Below are 19,400 nucleotides of genomic sequence, written 5' to 3'. Positions count from 1 at the left end.
TCAGTTATTGTGTTGTTCATCTCTGTTTGTTTGTTCTTTAGTTCTTCTAGATCTTTGTTAAACATTTCTTGTATTTTCTCAGTCTGTGCCTCCATTCTATTTCTGAGATTCTGGATCATCTTTACTATCATTCCTCTGAATTCTTTTTCAGATAGATTGCCTATTTCCTCTTCATTTATTTGGTCTTGTAGGTTTTTACCTTGCTCCTTCATCTGTGACATATTTTTTTGCTGTCTCTCTCTCTTTTTTTTTTTTTTTTTTTAATGAGTGGGATTGTGTTCCTGTCTTACTGGTTGCTTGGCCTGAGGCTTCCAACACTGGAGTTTGTAGGCTGTTGGGTAAAGCTGGGTCTTGGTGCCAAGATGAGGATCTCAGGGAGACCTTACTCTGGTGAATATTCCCTTGGGTCTGAGGTTTTCTGTTAGTCCAGTGGTTCAGACTCAGAGCTCCCACCACAGGAGTTTTGGCCTGATCCCGGGCTCATGAACCAAGATCACACAAGCCATGTGGGGGCAGCAAAAAAATAATAATAACAATAACAAAGTAAAAAATAAAATTAGACTAGGAAACTAACAGATATGTTAGAAGGAATATAAAAAAATAAAAATAAAAATATAGATGAGTCAACAACCGGAAGGTACGTCAGTAGCACAACAGTAAAAAAGAGAAGGGAAAAGAAAAAGAAAGAAGAGAAGGGAAAAGAAAAAGAAAAAAAAGGTGGGGGGGAAAGACCTTGGCTGTGGAGGGTGGGGCCTAAGCGAGGGCAAGGTTTGGGTGGTGGGCGGAGCCAATGCTCAGGACCCACAGGTATGGAAAAGGCGCTGGGGGCTGTGGGGGGTGGGGCTTAGGCTCAAGGAACAGATGGTGCCCAGGCGTGGCCCCCACCCCTGGCCTCAGAGGGCGGGGAACTCATCTGGGAGCCCAGCAGGCTTCCTGGGCTCGAATGGGTGGGGCAAATGCCCTCCTCTCCTCTCCTGCTCCTCTGGTCTGGGAGGGCCCCTCCTGCCTGCCTCTCCTGATCTCCCTGGCCTCCCTCCTATGCCGCCAGGACCCATGCGGCCTGGAGGGGGCTTTGGAGGGCAGGGGACTGGCTTGGGAACTCAGCAGGCTCCCCGGCCCAGTGGGCCAGGTGATGGCCCATTCCCGCTCCTCTCCCACTCTTACAGAGAGTCCCTCCCACCTGCCTCTCCTGAGCTCCCCGGCCTCAGGGGCGCCGGTCCTGTCTGGCCTCCACCTCTCCTTCCCTCTCTGTCCCCCCACATCCTACCGGTTCACTTGGGGGTTCCTCCCGTCTCCTTGGGCGTTACAGTTCCCCACCAGCAGCTGGCAGGTGCCCTAGTTGTGGGGAGACGCCAACTCTGCTTCTTCCCACGCCGCCTTCTTGACTCCAGCTTGTTAGAGTTTTTAATCATGAAAGTTGTTAGATTTAGCCAAATGGTTTTTCTGAATCTATTGAGATTATCACATGGTTTTTATCATTTATTCTATTAATATGGTGTCTTACATTGATTGACTTGTATACTTTGAGCTAACCATGCATTCCTGGGATAACCGCCATTTGGTCATGGTGTATAATCCTTTTTCTATATTGCTGGATTTGATATGCTAGTATTTTGTCAAGGATTTTTGTATGTATATTCATAAGGGATATTAGTCTTTAGTTTTCTTGTGATATCTTTGCCTGGTTTGGTTTCAGGGTAGGAATGGCTTCGTAAAATGAGTTGGGAAGTGTTCACTACTCTTTTATTTTTTTGGAAGAGTTTGTGAAGGATTAGCGTTCATTATTCCTTAAATGTTTGGTCGAATTTACCAGTGTAGCCATCTTGGCTTGTCTTTTCTTAGGGGTTAGTTTAAAAAAATTACTAATTCAATATCTTTAACTTGTTATAGTTCTATTGACATTTTCTATTTCTTCTTGAGTCAGTTTTGGTAGTTTGTGTCTTTTTAGGAGTTGTCTGTTTCATCTAACTTATCAAATTTGTTGGCATACAATTGTTCATGTATTTCATAATTCTTTTTGAATTATTTCTACAAGGTCAGTAACAATGTCTCCTCTTTCATTCCTTATTCTAGTAATTTTTTTTAAAATTTTCATTAGAGTGTAGTTGCTTTATAATGTTGTGTTAGCTTCTACTGCACAGCAAAATGAATCAGCCACACATATACATATATCCCCTCCCTTTTGGATTTCCCTCCCATTTAGGATACCACAGGGCATTAAGTAGAGTTCGCTGTGCTATACAGTGTGTTCCCCTCAGTTCTCTATTTTATACATAGTATCAGTAGTGTACATGTGTCAACCCCAACCTCCCAATTCCTCCCATCCCACCACTTTTACTCTAGTAATTTGGATCTTCTCTCTCTCTCTTTCTCTCTCTTTTTTTGTTCACTCTAGCTAAAAGCTTATCAAAGGGTTGATCTTTTCAAAGAGCCAACTTTTGGTTTTGTTAGTTTTCTCTATTATTTTTCTATTTTATATGCTTTCATTTATTTCTGCTCTAATCTTGATTGTTTCCTTCTTCTTGCTATGGCTTGCTCTTGTCTTTCTCATTTCTTAAGGTGGAAGGTTAAGTTATTGACTTGAGATATTCTTTCTAATGTGGGTATTTACAGGTATAAACTTCCTCTAAGCACTATTTCATTGCATCTCATAGATTTTAGAATGTTGTATTTTCATATTCATTCATCTGAAAGTATTTTCTAATTTATCTGTGATTTCTCCTTTGACCCATTGGTGATTTAGGAGTGGGTTATTTAATTTCCACCTATTTGTGAATCTCCTGAATGTCCTTCTATTAGTGGTGTTCAATTTCTACATTCCCAGGACTCTGCCAGGGCATTTCAAAGCCCCCTGTGGGCATCTCATTCCCCAGCTTTTCCTTTTATGTTTTTGTCAACTTCTTGTTTGTCTCAACTGGAAACACTGTCTCAGGCAGCTGTGACGTTAAACAGTTGTCACTGATTGTTTCCAACTTGTTGAGAATAGGTAAGGTCTGATTGAGGTCAAATAAACACAAGCCCTGCAAGTGGGGGTTTCCAGGGGGCTACCACACAGGTCAAATGATGACATGTCATGAGTTGGGGTTTTGGTGAGCCCCAAGCCCAGTCTGACCCCTCCAGTGGGTGCTAGGCTGCTGGCTTTCATGGCTACTGTGATTTTGAAGGTGTTGGTTTTCAAGCTACTGCAGAGATGAATGGGGGAATGGGACTAGGGCAAGCTAACATAGTACAAAACTCACTGTTCTCTCTGAGATTCAGCTGTTTTCTTGAATACATGTTTCTCAGATTGTTGCAAGCATTTGGTTAATTTCCACAGTTCTGAAAAAGTCCATTTTCATAATTTGTTTTGGCCAGTGTTCTCATTGCCTTTATGCAGGAACAGTTTTTTGAAAGTCCTTACTCAGCCATTCTGAAAGCAGCTATTCCTGCTAAAATCTTCTCTTTCTCTAATTTTGATGCAAGGCCAGCTCTCCCTGTCAGTAGCCCAGCTCTGGTGGAGTGCTAGCTCAGCTCTATTTGTGTGACCCATAGTGGTTGGCCTTGTGGAGTTGGGGGAGGGGACCTGGGGAAGGAAATGGTCCATGGCTGTGTGTCTAGAGGTTGTAGGTCTTTCTGGCACCTCCTGACCGTGCCATCTTCTCAGCTGGTGGATGGTGGCCCATGAGAGTGCGGTTGGGCCATGGTCCTGACAATTTTGTGTCTGTCTGTAAGGTGCCCCTTTCTGATTCCCTTAATGAAATCAAACCCTGGTGCTCAAGGCTGGCCTGGGAAGGAGCATATGTCTAGGAGGAGGTCCATCTCTCGTGCACCTTGCCCTTTCGGGAGCAGGGTGTCTCGAATTTAGCCCACAACAAGCAAAGGAAAGGCATCTGCTAGTTTTTTTAATTGACGACAGTGAGGGAAACCCATCGCCAACCTTGGAATGAGGGACCATCATTTCATTAAGGAAGCCAGAAGATTCCCTGTCCTATTCAGAATGGGCTGAAAGCTGGAGCAAAGCAGTGGTGTTTTCAGTACTTTCTCTTTATGTGGAATGTGTCCCAAAGGACCTACCATTCATTTTATCATCAGATCAATTAACCCGAGATGAATTTCTCATGGGGTGTCTTTTCCTCCCTACGGGCATATGTAAGGCTTGAGTCTGACCCGAAACCAGTCTGCTACCCGCTCCTGTGTTTCAGAGAGATAGAGAAGATACAAACACAGCACTTCTTTCCTCCTCTGGCTGGAAATCACGCTGCTTTGGAGCGTCTCGAGTGTGTCCCTCAGCGGACAGGTGCCACCCGGCACCTGGAGTTAGAAATCAGGCCCGGGACCCTCTGCGGTGCTGCTGGCGGAGCAGCTCTCTGCCGTCATGTTGCATGTCACCCACGGGAAAATGCTTAGTGACAGGCTGTACCTCTCGGCCCAGGTGTGGAGTGTGGTCTTCCTTTGTTTTGCGGACCAGTTCCCTTAGCACTGCTCCCGAGACGGTGTGGAAGTCCCACAGAACCCCATGAAGGTAAAACATACGCTTGTGGCCAGGATGTTCATTTGGCAAACACGTTTTTCAAAAGTTCAATCCAGTGAAATGGTAATTTAACCCCCTTCCCCACAGGGTTAGGTTCATAGGAACAGAGGGCTACAGTAGTCAGAGAGCTGTTACTTCTATCTTTGATGGTCAACCTCTAAATAACAACTTGACCTATAGATGGGCTCACCTATGGAAGAGCGTGTCCTATGGCCCTTCACCACCAGGTAAGGGGAAAGGCCAGAGCCTTCCTCCCGGCCCGGGGCACAAGTGTGCTCCACCCCCCCCCAATAATGATCTCACTTCTGATGCCTCTGCTTCCCTTACCAGCTCCTTCCCCTGTGAGTGAGCAGCTCACAGCAGGAGTGAAGGGAGGGCTCCGAACAAGGCTGTGGCCCCAGCAGGCAATGGATTCTAGTTTATTCACTCGCACTCAAGAATTCAACTGTTTTTTTCCGAAATGATTATGAACCAAAGCTGCTTGTTAGGAGACCTCTGCCTCTGTCAGGGCCTGTGGGATGGAGCCGGGGGAGGGGGGAGCCCACAGAGGTGTGGAGTGTCAGGCCACACTCTGGGGTGCTCTCTCCCTCCTCTGTTTCCCCTCCCTGGTCCCCTACCCCTGTACCCTCCCAAGCTGCCATGTGTATACAGTGTACATCTTTAATTCACACATTCTACCTTCAAATGATTTTGTTCTACTTCACACATGTTGTAAGAACCCTACGACTGTCCCTTTCCCCTTCCTGTTTACAGGAAGCCAGAAGAACAATTCTACCTCCTGTTCCCTCCCAGAGGGGGAATGGGGATGATCAGCATGTAGCACCAAAGACTCCCACAGAAAAGAAGGAATATTTGGAAAAGGTCCTAAGGATTAGAGCTAACGCCAAGCCCAGGAGACACAAGAGAGGAACATAACCAGCAAATGTACAGCAAACCTCAGCTTAGACTTCCTGACAATAAAATACACATCTATAGAGGCTGTGTCACCACATCTTTTTATTTCCTGTGTCTGATGCTTTGACATGCTGGGGCCTTGCTGACAGTGGAGGGATGGCCCCTCCCAGGTTAGCTAATTCCTAGAGATAGTAAACAGCTCACCTTCAAATTCTTTCATATATAGACCAACCAATCCAGAGCCCACATCCCAGTCCCATCCTCTATGGAGCCCTCACTCTGGGCCACTGTCCACCTGCCCTAATCACCCAGGGCAGGTGCCAGATACCTGGGGACAGCCCCTGCGCCCAGCACCTGCTGGAATGATTCAGACCATTACTGGTTGCTTGGCCTGAGGCTTCCAACACTGGAGTTTGTAGGCTGTTGGGTAAAGCTGGGTCTTGGTGCCAAGATGAGGATCTCAGGGAGACCTTACTCTGGTGAATATTCCCTTGGGTCTGAGGTTTTCTGTTAGTCCAGTGGTTCAGACTCAGAGCTCCCACCACAGGAGTTTTGGCCTGATCCCGGGCTCATGAACCAAGATCACACAAGCCATGTGGGGGCAGCAAAAAAATAATAATAACAATAACAAAGTAAAAAATAAAATTAGACTAGGAAACTAACAGATATGTTAGAAGGAATATAAAAAAATAAAAATAAAAATATAGATGAGTCAACAACCGGAAGGTACGTCAGTAGCACAACAGTAAAAAAGAGAAGGGAAAAGAAAAAGAAAGAAGAGAAGGGAAAAGAAAAAGAAAAAAAAGGTGGGGGGGAAAGACCTTGGCTGTGGAGGGTGGGGCCTAAGCGAGGGCAAGGTTTGGGTGGTGGGCGGAGAAGATGCTCAGGACCCACAGGTATGGAAAAGGCGCTGGGGGCTGTGGGGGGTGGGGCTTAGGCTCAAGGAACAGATGGTGCCCAGGCGTGGCCCCCACCCCTGGCCTCAGAGGGCGGGGAACTCATCTGGGAGCCCAGCAGGCTTCCTGGGCTCGAATGGGTGGGGCAAATGCCCTCCTCTCCTCTCCTGCTCCTCTGGTCTGGGAGGGCCCCTCCTGCCTGCCTCTCCTGATCTCCCTGGCCTCCCTCCTATGCCGCCAGGACCCATGCGGCCTGGAGGGGGCTTTGGAGGGCAGGGGACTGGCTTGGGAACTCAGCAGGCTCCCCGGCCCAGTGGGCCAGGTGATGGCCCATTCCCGCTCCTCTCCCACTCTTACAGAGAGTCCCTCCCACCTGCCTCTCCTGAGCTCCCCGGCCTCAGGGGCGCCGGTCCTGTCTGGCCTCCACCTCTCCTCCCCTCTCTGTCCCCCCACATCCTACCGGTTCACTTGGGGGTTCCTCCCGTCTCCTTGGGCGTTACAGTTCCCCACCAGCAGCTGGCAGGTGCCCTAGTTGTGGGGAGACGCCAACTCTGCTTCTTCCCACGCCGCCTTCTTGACTCCAGCTTGTTAGAGTTTTTAATCATGAAAGTTGTTAGATTTAGCCAAATGGTTTTTCTGAATCTATTGAGATTATCACATGGTTTTTATCATTTATTCTATTAATATGGTGTCTTACATTGATTGACTTGTATACTTTGAGCTAACCATGCATTCCTGGGATAACCGCCATTTGGTCATGGTGTATAATCCTTTTTCTATATTGCTGGATTTGATATGCTAGTATTTTGTCAAGGATTTTTGTATGTATATTCATAAGGGATATTAGTCTTTAGTTTTCTTGTGATATCTTTGCCTGGTTTGGTTTCAGGGTAGGAATGGCTTCGTAAAATGAGTTGGGAAGTGTTCACTACTCTTTTATTTTTTTGGAAGAGTTTGTGAAGGATTAGCGTTCATTATTCCTTAAATGTTTGGTCGAATTTACCAGTGTAGCCATCTTGGCTTGTCTTTTCTTAGGGGTTAGTTTAAAAAAATTACTAATTCAATATCTTTAACTTGTTATAGTTCTATTGACATTTTCTATTTCTTCTTGAGTCAGTTTTGGTAGTTTGTGTCTTTTTAGGAGTTGTCTGTTTCATCTAACTTATCAAATTTGTTGGCATACAATTGTTCATGTATTTCATAATTCTTTTTGAATTATTTCTACAAGGTCAGTAACAATGTCTCCTCTTTCATTCCTTATTCTAGTAATTTTTTTTAAAATTTTCATTAGAGTGTAGTTGCTTTATAATGTTGTGTTAGCTTCTACTGCACAGCAAAATGAATCAGCCACACATATACATATATCCCCTCCCTTTTGGATTTCCCTCCCATTTAGGATACCACAGGGCATTAAGTAGAGTTCGCTGTGCTATACAGTGTGTTCCCCTCAGTTCTCTATTTTATACATAGTATCAGTAGTGTACATGTGTCAACCCCAACCTCCCAATTCCTCCCATCCCACCACTTTTACTCTAGTAATTTGGATCTTCTCTCTCTCTCTTTCTCTCTCTTTTTTTGTTCACTCTAGCTAAAAGCTTATCAAAGGGTTGATCTTTTCAAAGAGCCAACTTTTGGTTTTGTTAGTTTTCTCTATTATTTTTCTATTTTATATGCTTTCATTTATTTCTGCTCTAATCTTGATTGTTTCCTTCTTCTTGCTATGGCTTGCTCTTGTCTTTCTCATTTCTTAAGGTGGAAGGTTAAGTTATTGACTTGAGATATTCTTTCTAATGTGGGTATTTACAGGTATAAACTTCCTCTAAGCACTATTTCATTGCATCTCATAGATTTTAGAATGTTGTATTTTCATATTCATTCATCTGAAAGTATTTTCTAATTTATCTGTGATTTCTCCTTTGACCCATTGGTGATTTAGGAGTGGGTTATTTAATTTCCACCTATTTGTGAATCTCCTGAATGTCCTTCTATTAGTGGTGTTCAATTTCTACATTCCCAGGACTCTGCCAGGGCATTTCAAAGCCCCCTGTGGGCATCTCATTCCCCAGCTTTTCCTTTTATGTTTTTGTCAACTTCTTGTTTGTCTCAACTGGAAACACTGTCTCAGGCAGCTGTGATGTTAAACAGTTGTCACTGATTGTTTCCAACTTGTTGAGAATAGGTAAGGTCTGATTGAGGTCAAATAAACACAAGCCCTGCAAGTGGGGGTTTCCAGGGGGCTACCACACAGGTCAAATGATGACATGTCATGAGTTGGGGTTTTGGTGAGCCCCAAGCCCAGTCTGACCCCTCCAGTGGGTGCTAGGCTGCTGGCTTTCATGGCTACTGTGATTTTGAAGGTGTTGGTTTTCAAGCTACTGCAGAGATGAATGGGGGAATGGGACTAGGGCAAGCTAACATAGTACAAAGCTCACTGTTCTCTCTGAGATTCAGCTGTTTTCTTGAATACATGTTTCTCAGATTGTTGCAAGCATTTGGTTAATTTCCACAGTTCTGAAAAAGTCCATTTTCATAATTTGTTTTGGCCAGTGTTCTCATTGCCTTTATGCAGGAACAGTTTTTTGAAAGTCCTTACTCAGCCATTCTGAAAGCAGCTATTCCTGCTAAAATCTTCTCTTTCTCTAATTTTGATGCAAGGCCAGCTCTCCCTGTCAGTAGCCCAGCTCTGGTGGAGTGCTAGCTCAGCTCTATTTGTGTGACCCATAGTGGTTGGCCTTGTGGAGTTGGGGGAGGGGACCTGGGGAAGGAAATGGTCCATGGCTGTGTGTCTAGAGGTTGTAGGTCTTTCTGGCACCTCCTGACCGTGCCATCTTCTCAGCTGGTGGATGGTGGCCCATGAGAGTGCGGTTGGGCCATGGTCCTGACAATTTTGTGTCTGTCTGTAAGGTGCCCCTTTCTGATTCCCTTAATGAAATCAAACCCTGGTGCTCAAGGCTGGCCTGGGAAGGAGCATATGTCTAGGAGGAGGTCCATCTCTCGTGCACCTTGCCCTTTCGGGAGCAGGGTGTCTCGAATTTAGCCCACAACAAGCAAAGGAAAGGCATCTGCTAGTTTTTTTAATTGACGACAGTGAGGGAAACCCATCGCCAACCTTGGAATGAGGGACCATCATTTCATTAAGGAAGCCAGAAGATTCCCTGTCCTATTCAGAATGGGCTGAAAGCTGGAGCAAAGCAGTGGTGTTTTCAGTACTTTCTCTTTATGTGGAATGTGTCCCAAAGGACCTACCATTCATTTTATCATCAGATCAATTAACCCGAGATGAATTTCTCATGGGGTGTCTTTTCCTCCCTACGGGCATATGTAAGGCTTGAGTCTGACCCGAAACCAGTCTGCTACCCGCTCCTGTGTTTCAGAGAGATAGAGAAGATACAAACACAGCACTTCTTTCCTCCTCTGGCTGGAAATCACGCTGCTTTGGAGCGTCTCGAGTGTGTCCCTCAGCGGACAGGTGCCACCCGGCACCTGGAGTTAGAAATCAGGCCCGGGACCCTCTGCGGTGCTGCTGGCGGAGCAGCTCTCTGCCGTCATGTTGCATGTCACCCACGGGAAAATGCTTAGTGACAGGCTGTACCTCTCGGCCCAGGTGTGGAGTGTGGTCTTCCTTTGTTTTGCGGACCAGTTCCCTTAGCACTGCTCCCGAGACGGTGTGGAAGTCCCACAGAACCCCATGAAGGTAAAACATACGCTTGTGGCCAGGATGTTCATTTGGCAAACACGTTTTTCAAAAGTTCAATCCAGTGAAATGGTAATTTAACCCCCTTCCCCACAGGGTTAGGTTCATAGGAACAGAGGGCTACAGTAGTCAGAGAGCTGTTACTTCTATCTTTGATGGTCAACCTCTAAATAACAACTTGACCTATAGATGGGCTCACCTATGGAAGAGCGTGTCCTATGGCCCTTCACCACCAGGTAAGGGGAAAGGCCAGAGCCTTCCTCCCGGCCCGGGGCACAAGTGTGCTCCACCCCCCCCCAATAATGATCTCACTTCTGATGCCTCTGCTTCCCTTACCAGCTCCTTCCCCTGTGAGTGAGCAGCTCACAGCAGGAGTGAAGGGAGGGCTCCGAACAAGGCTGTGGCCCCAGCAGGCAATGGATTCTAGTTTATTCACTCGCACTCAAGAATTCAACTGTTTTTTTCCGAAATGATTATGAACCAAAGCTGCTTGTTAGGAGACCTCTGCCTCTGTCAGGGCCTGTGGGATGGAGCCGGGGGAGGGGGGAGCCCACAGAGGTGTGGAGTGTCAGGCCACACTCTGGGGTGCTCTCTCCCTCCTCTGTTTCCCCTCCCTGGTCCCCTACCCCTGTACCCTCCCAAGCTGCCATGTGTATACAGTGTACATCTTTAATTCACACATTCTACCTTCAAATGATTTTGTTCTACTTCACACATGTTGTAAGAACCCTACGACTGTCCCTTTCCCCTTCCTGTTTACAGGAAGCCAGAAGAACAATTCTACCTCCTGTTCCCTCCCAGAGGGGGAATGGGGATGATCAGCATGTAGCACCAAAGACTCCCACAGAAAAGAAGGAATATTTGGAAAAGGTCCTAAGGATTAGAGCTAACGCCAAGCCCAGGAGACACAAGAGAGGAACATAACCAGCAAATGTACAGCAAACCTCAGCTTAGACTTCCTGACAATAAAATACACATCTATAGAGGCTGTGTCACCACATCTTTTTATTTCCTGTGTCTGATGCTTTGACATGCTGGGGCCTTGCTGACAGTGGAGGGATGGCCCCTCCCAGGTTAGCTAATTCCTAGAGATAGTAAACAGCTCACCTTCAAATTCTTTCATATATAGACCAACCAATCCAGAGCCCACATCCCAGTCCCATCCTCTATGGAGCCCTCACTCTGGGCCACTGTCCACCTGCCCTAATCACCCAGGGCAGGTGCCAGATACCTGGGGACAGCCCCTGCGCCCAGCACCTGCTGGAATGATTCAGACCAGCCAATCCCAAGCCTGCTGACCCTGCCTCACCCATCCTTCCTGTGGAAACCACCATCTAACACTTGCCCACATTTTCCTCTCACTCCCTCTCTGCCTCTGACCGACCCTGGTGCTTCCTCATGTGGCCCTGCATGGTGAGATGTGTCTCCTGATTCTAGGGATCTGTGTGAATAAACAGGCAGACATCATGTCCATGTCTGTGTGTCTTAACATACCTCATTAAAACAAATCCTGACTATGCTTGAAACAGAGGCAATGAGTCACCACGAATATCCAAGCACAGTGCCCGATTTTTGTTGTGCTGGGCACTGGATATGGGGTGAGCTGGAAGGACATGGTCCCCACTGCCACGGGGCTCACATACCACGGGCACAGCTGATGAGTGAGAGGATGGTGAACACTGAGATTTCAGGTCCGAGGTGGCCGGAGAGTTCCCTGAAACCAGGGATTCTTCCCCTGCAGAACTCTGTCCTCACTGAAGGATGCTGAAGGACCCACCTCAGGTCTTTAAAGCGGGATGTTCACAAGCTCAGGGGACGTCTGAACAGACTTGCTCTATGCCCTTCACTTCTCACCCATGGCAGAGCTGCACACACCAGTGTTAGAGGAGAATCTGATCTAGTTAAATAGAAACTGCAGTCTCCTCATCCTGTTTAGGATTTAGAAAGTGCACGCCAGGCTTCGCTCCAGAGTGTGAGCTCCCAGCCTTCGAGCTGGGCTTTAATTTCCTCCTGGGTACCTTCCCATCTACCTTCTGGCTGATTCTCACCAACATGACTGCGAGGTGGATGGAAGATTAATCACTGAGGCTGTAATTAATAACTGTCATTTCCTGTTTTATGGTACATAATTATCATCCTTTCGTTGTTGACCCAAAACCATTTGTGCACATCACTGGAATTGTGGGTGGGAGCTAATTTCATTATGTGTTAGGAGCCACATCTCAGAAATGGGGTAACCGGCATGGAAGCATATTTCTAAATTAAAAAATAAATTTTTAATGAAATAAAATTGGAGAAATTCAGAAAACTAAAAAAAGAAAGTAGGTCAGTCTGACCATATTAACACAATAATTGTGACTATTTTGGCTGATACTCCTTCAATCTTTCCCCCAAATCATAGAATTTTTTGTATTGTTGTAAGCAATTATGTTTACAGATTTCAGTCTTCTTTTAGCATTTGAGATTTTCTGGTAAGCACAGTAATATTAATAATTCTGATGACTGCACGTATTTTATCAAATTGATCGACCATTCCCTTTTGATACGTACTGTTTTCAATTTAAATTCTGTGACAAACATCTTTATGTATAGTTTTTTGGGGGACGCAGATAATTGTCTTTAGGCAGAATCACAGAGATTTGCTCAAATAGAGCATTTTATTGCTTTTGACACCTATCAAACAATTTTTCCAAAAAAAATATGCCACATATAGGAACGTTTGAAAATACTTTGTACCAAGTAAAAGGGGTGGAGGTGCTGTTACCAAACTCAGGTTCGGCTGCTCATTGCTCAAGAATCCAATACTGAGAGACAAGTGTTGGGTAAAAGGCAAGACAGCTTTATTGAGGAAGCTGGCAGTCCTGGGGAGAAGGTGGACTCATGTCCTAAAGAACCAACTCCCCACTCCCCGAGTTTTGCTCTGAGATTCTATACGGAAAAGAGGAAGGGGCTACGTGCTGGGGTGAGGGATGTGGGGGGCGTGATCAGCTCGTGGACCTTCTTCTGATTGGTTGGTGGTGAGGTCATCGGGAGTCAACATCGTCAACCTTCTGGTTCCAACCGGTCTGGGGTCTCCGTGCTGGTGGGCAGCGTGCAGTTAACTTCTTCCACCTGCTGGGGTTTCAGTATCTGCAAAACAGCTCAAAGGACGTGACTCAGAATAGTATCTATAGCCCTTGAGGAGGGACTAAAGGTCCTTGACTTTATTTAATGGCTAAACTAATATTATTTCATGTTGCTTGACTATTTTCCTTTGTTTCTGCATTTCCTCACTTCTCTGATTAATTTATTCTTTGGCTAAAGTTTTTCTACAAATAAAGAGGCAGGCGGAGGACATGGGGGAGAGGGGTCTGTCCCAGGAAGGCTCCATAGGGTCCTGCTGGGTTACAGTGTTCCAAGAGGATGGCTGACAGAAAAATGACTCTCCCTGATTCAGAAGAAATGGGACAGTTTGTGTCAGGATGAAGAGACACAATGGACAATATTAAATGTTGCCTGTTTCTTATTTTATTTTATTTAATTTATTTATTTATTTTTGCAGTACGCGGGCCTCTCACTGCTGTGTCCTCTCCTGTTGCGGAGCACAGGCTCCGGACACACAGGCTCAGCAGCCATGGCTCACGGGCCCAGCCGCTCCGCAGCATGTGGGATCTTCCCGGGCCCGGGGCACAAACCCGCGTCCCCTGCATCGGCAGGCAGACTCTCAACCACTGCGCCACCAGGGAAGCCCTATTTTATTTTTTATTTATTTATTTTTGGCCACACCACACGGCATGCGGGATCTTAGTTCCCCGACCAGGGATCAAACCCATGCCCCCTGCAGTGGAAGCGCAGGGTCTTAACCACTGGCCCACCAGGGAAGTCCCACGATGGACGATGTTAGAAGGAGAAGCAAAAACACAAAAGAAAGAACAAGCAGTGAGGCAGAGGTGTGGGAAAACTTTCTCTGGAGCCCGCCCTGCACCCCGGTCTTGGGGGCGAGTTCAGGCTACTCTAGAAGTGACGCAGTCAGGCTGCTGCAAAATCCAGCCACGCTGGAAGTCTCTCTGAAGGTTGGCTGCGGGCACAGGCAGTGTCTGTCTGGGAACAGACAGACCCCAGGGGTCCACCTCCCGTCTCTCCCATGTGTCCTGAAACTTTCCAGAAGAACGAAGCAGCCTCAGGCCAGCCCTGTGGGGCCTGCATAGTCCCAGGCACCAGTTGGGAGCCTGCCTGCAAGTGTGGGAAACCCAACTCCAAACGGCCAAGGGGACCTGCTGATGCGGCGGACCCAGGGCTGGCAGGCTCTCTCTTCCCGTCGTGGCCTCTGTCTTTCCATTGTTCTTCTCTCCCCTCACTCTCTCCGTTTCTGTTTTGCTTTCCTCCGTGTGGGCTTCACGGTCCTGCCATGTGAACAGGTGACGGCCCCAGGAGCACCCAGCGTCCACTCCTTGCAGCTGGGAACCCAGCGAAAAGAGAGTTCCGACCTGCCGAGACGTCCAGCGAAAGTCCCAGAATTGTGTCCCACAGGGCTGGCTAGAGTCCCCGCCCCTTGGCTGCCTTCCCGGTCTGAGCGTCGGGGGGAGTGAGTTGACACCAAGTGCATCACGTGGCCTGGGAGTGGGGAGGGTGGCTCCCCCAAATCAGGGACATTTTCCCCAAGGGATGGGGCCAGGACAGCCGTCACCTGGTGTAGCTGCCAAGAGAATGAGAATAGAGATTTTCATCTCGTGCTGAAGACCGAGCCCACGTGTGGGGCTATTACAGTGGGAAGGAGAGCCACGCTTGTTGACCCCTGTTGGCCCTTCTCTCTCTCTTCCCCTCCTCCGGTCGGGGTCCCTATGTCTGGGGTCCGGAACCCTCTCTTAGGCCCTGCCTGGTTCCCAGCCTCTGGACCTCATCTCACAACAGCTTGACCTGTAGCTCCGGGCTCTGTCCCTCTGCATCCAGCAGTCAGTGTCTCCTGGGGCCCTGGCCTCAGACAGGCCTGCTTCCGTTGCCTGGCCTGCTCTTTTTTTTTTTTTTTTTTTTTAGACTTCATTTTATTTTTAAAAATATTTATTTATTTTCTTTATCTTTGGCTCCATCGGGTCTTAGTTGCGGGTCTTAGTTGCAGCACGTGGGATCTTCACTGCGGCACGTGGGATCTTGGTGTGGCAGGTGGGCTTCTCTCTCTCTAGTTGAGGCGCGTGGGCTTAGTTGCCCCGTGGCCTGTGGGATCTTAGTTCCCCTCCCAGGGATAGAACCTGCGTCCCCTGCGTTGGAAGGTGGATTCTTCACCACTGGACCACCAGGGAAGTCCCTGGCCTGCTCTTGACGTCCCATCCACGAGCCTGTCTGCCGACCCTGGACCCTGAGCCTGGTGCTGGGGCTCTGTGACCTGCTGCTGCCAGCCTGCCTGCTGCATCCCGGCTGTCTGACCTTGAGTCCCCTTGCTGCTGTGGTACGTGAATGATGACCTCCATCCTGGGCAGGTTCTGCTGCCTTTCTGTCCCTGACATGCATTTGGTCACAGCTGTGGGGACCCAAGGCCCAGGACTCTCCCGTTGGTGCCAGCCTCACCCCCAGACTCCTTTCCCTAGAGCATCTACTGGGACTGTCCTGTTCATTCCCTGGTGCCCGTACCTGGCCACGGTGAGCACAGAGCTAGCTCAGCAAACACGCCGCGTGAATAAATGTCGCAGGATCCGGGGGAGGGACAGCAAGCGTGGGCTTAGTTATCTGGAGAGAGAGGGCAGGTCAGAGTGGCGTCCAGGCTGAAGCTACACGAGCTCTTTGAGGACCAGGCCCCGGAGGGACGGCCGAGGCCCTGGGACCGATCTAGCCCGGTAACTGCCCCACCTAAACGAACCTGGTCCCCAAAGCCCCTCACACTGCAGGGTATTTGACCTCCTGTCTAACGATGTGAGTTGGATGTGAGTTGGGAAGACGTGGGAACAGAACAAAAGATCTGGGCTGAGCGGGGCAGGAAGCTTCTCGTCAAAGGGGAGAGTTCGGAGCTGGCCGTGGTGCTGAAGTCAAGGCTCCCACGCCACCAAGGGGGAGCGTGGAGTGGAGTCCGCAGTAGAAATGCCCTGAGCTCAGGCCAGGACGGGGCAAAGAGAAGTCACATCTGAGGTCCCAGCCCCGAGGAAGCGTCGATAATCGGGGTCTTCTTCCTCCCGCTGACATCCTGGTGGGCTTACAAGTTTACTTATATCACAGGTGCTGGCACCAAATCTCACTACAGGAAAACTCACAAGCTAAGAAACAATCAAATTTAACAGCAGCCCGCTGGAGCAGGTACTGTTCACAGCTGCTTTTTTCAGATAAGGATAAAAATTAGACCTTGGATTTAAGTAGCCCCTTCCCAGCTTGCCTTGAAGGAGCATCGCATGGAATTAACTAAACTAGTTAAACTTTTCTGAGCTGCACAGTAATTTGGGGGAACAGCTCAGAGGCCCCCCTGTGTTCCTGACATGGGATTTTCCAAGGCTGCCCTATCATAAGGGAGGGAATAAAAAGGGAAGATCCGGCTTAAAAGAAACCACAAACTCTCTTCTTTTTTTTATTGTTTATTTTTTTTAGATGTGATAATGGCATCATGTCCATTTTTTTAACAGAAACTGTTTATTTTTTTAGTCATTATTTATTTATTTATTTATTTATTTTTGGCTGTGTTGGGTCCTCGTTGCTGCGTGCGGGCTTTCTCTAGTTGCGGCGAGCAGGGGCTGCTCTTTGTTGCGGTGCGCGGGCTTCTCATTGCGGTGGCTTCTCTTGTTGTGGCTCGCGGGCTCTAGAGCGCAGGCTCAGTAGTTGTGGCGCACGGACTTAGTTGCTCCGCGGCACGTGGGATCCTCCCGGACCGGGGCTCGAACCCGTGTCCCCTGCACCGGCAGGTGGATTCTTTTTTTTTTTTTTTTTTTTTGCGGTACGCGGGCCTCTCGCCGCTGCGGCCTCTCCCGTCGCGGAGCACAGGCTCCGGACGCGCAGGCGCGGTGGCCACGGCTCACGGGCCCAGCCGCTCCGCGGCACGTGGGATCCTCCCGGACCGGGGCACGAACCCGCGTCCCCCGCATCGGCAGGCGGACTCCCAACCGCCGCGCCACCAGGGGAGCCCCACACGAAATCTCTTCTATCCAGCAGAATCATTCCGGTGTGACTTGAACCTCGGGAGGGGTCTACAGACCCCTCAGCCTCCGCAGGAGTGAGGCTCCCCTGTGGGACGCCCCAGGGCAGAGAGCAGTGCCTTATGGTTAGTCCTGACCCAGGCCCACTGGGAGGGGGCCAGGCTGGGACTTTGGCCCTCGGTCAGAATTCGAGGGAGAGATGCGATGTCACAGTGTATCTGAGGAGCATGGATTTCTGATCTGCCCCTGGTGGGTCGTGGCGGACCCCGCGGCCGACCTCCTGCCCCTCCACTGCTGCCTAGCGCTGCCAGGTGCCGTGGGCCCGGGGCTGGGATGGGGACGTAATGGCAGCTCTGACCTGTCCCCCTCCTGGGCACTCCTTATGGGCCGGAGTTAGGACACACGATGCGGGAAGCCACCTCGGGTGAAAAAGAAGCAGGTGGAGGCTTTGCGACCTACAGTTCAGACCACCCCGCGCAGCCCTGTGCGGCCCGAGCTCACAGCGACCTGTGGACACGGGGACCCAGGTGCTCAGGTGCCAAGGCCCCGGCCCAGCAGGCCTGCTGCGAAGGCCCTGGGGCAGTCACCCCTCGTAGGCTGGATGAACCCCCATCCCAAATTCAGTTCTGAGGTGGAGGCCAACGACACCACAGGTGCACCCGCGGTGGGGGAAGGGTCATTCGTGCCCAGGCTTTCGGAGGAGAGCAGGGCGGGCTCCTTAGTGGGTCGGATCGCAGCTCAGAGCGGGAGGGGCGCTGGCTGGGCTTTTACTGCTCGTGAGACTGGGGTTGGGGGAGGGTCCCGCTTGTGGGCGGGAGCTTGCACTCTTTCAGCCTCCTGTGCCCAGGGGGGGAGCCCCCAAGGGGCAGTGGTGGGGAGCGTGGGCAGGCGCGGAGGCTGCCACAGCTGGAGCCCGGGGACAGCCCCTCGGGCCGCAGGATCCGAGGAACCCGCCCCCCTTCTGGGTTTCAGACCAAACGATTCACTTCCTGCTGTCTGCTCCCCGTTTCCTTTTTAAAGATCTTTCGAAAAATGTTAGCAGAAATGAATCACAGCCCCTGTGGAAAACAGTATGGCAGTTCCTCAAAAAGTTAAACATAGAAATACCATATGCTCACAGCAGCACTACTCACGGCAGCCAAGGGGTGGAAACAACCCAGTGTCCATCACGGGACAGATGGACAGGGAAACAGTGGTCCATCCACACAATGGAATATTATTTCAGCCCGAAAAAGGAAGGACATTCCGATACCTGCCACGACATGGATGAACCTTGAGGACGTTATGCTCGGTGACATAAGCCAGACACAGAAGGACAAATACTATCTGATCCACCTACATGAGGTCCCTGCAGGAGCCAGATTCATAGGGACAGACAGCAGGACGGTGGGGGCCAGGGGCTGGGGGAGGGGATGGGAGGGAGTGTTTCACGGGGGCGGAGTTTCAGTTTGGGAAGATGGAAAGCGGGGGGGGGGGATGGGAGGGAGTGTTTCACGGGGGCGGAGTTTCAGTTTGGGAAGATGGAAATCCTGGAGACGGCCGGTGGTGACGGCTGCACAGCAGTGTCAATGTACTGAATGCCACTGAGCTGGACAGACCTTGAAGTGGGTAGAAAGGTAAATGTCGTGTTAGGTTGTTTTTACCACAATAATAAAGAAGAAACAAAACCAATCGACAGGTGTGTGGGAGGGTTTTCCCGTTTCCAGGGCTGCAGGGTTTCTTACTGTCCCCGCCCACCACGTACAGGGAGGCCTGGGAGCCCCAACTCCTGACCATGGTCACACCAGCCACGGGGACACCAGCAGGCTTCGGGCGAAGGCTGTCTGAGGAAGAGGCCAAAGTCCGGGCCCTTGCCCCGGCCCCGCCTGCGGGATCTTGGTATCCTTTGGACGGACTCGACCCTGGGACCTCCTGAACTAGCTTCCTGGGTATCGGCTCTGGGGGCCTGTTAGCTGGAACCAGTCTGCGTCCATCTGCATTACAGCCGAGGCACGAGGACAGACTCTTGCCTAAACAGTGGTAGAGAAGGTAACACTTCTTTCATTTCATTTCATTTCATTTCATTTTTTTTAACATCTTTATTGGAGTATCATTGCTTTACAGTGGTGTGTTAGTTTCGGCTTTACAGCAAAGTGAGCCGGTGATACACGTACATCTGACATCCGCGCCTGTTCTGTCGTTTAATTCAAGGTTTACAGGGCGCTTTCCTGCCCGGCCTCACACCCCTTCCCTGACCCAGGCCCTGAGGACACTCCGCCCTGTGCTAGGACCTTCCTAGGAGTGAGGGCCACGCAGCCCTGAAGTTCTGGGCAAGAGGG

Source organism: Physeter macrocephalus, chromosome 8 (genome assembly GCF_002837175.3).
Source record: "Physeter macrocephalus isolate SW-GA chromosome 8, ASM283717v5, whole genome shotgun sequence".
NCBI classification, from domain to species: Eukaryota; Metazoa; Chordata; class Mammalia; order Artiodactyla; family Physeteridae; genus Physeter; species Physeter macrocephalus.
This window is presented reverse-complemented; position numbering follows the sequence as displayed.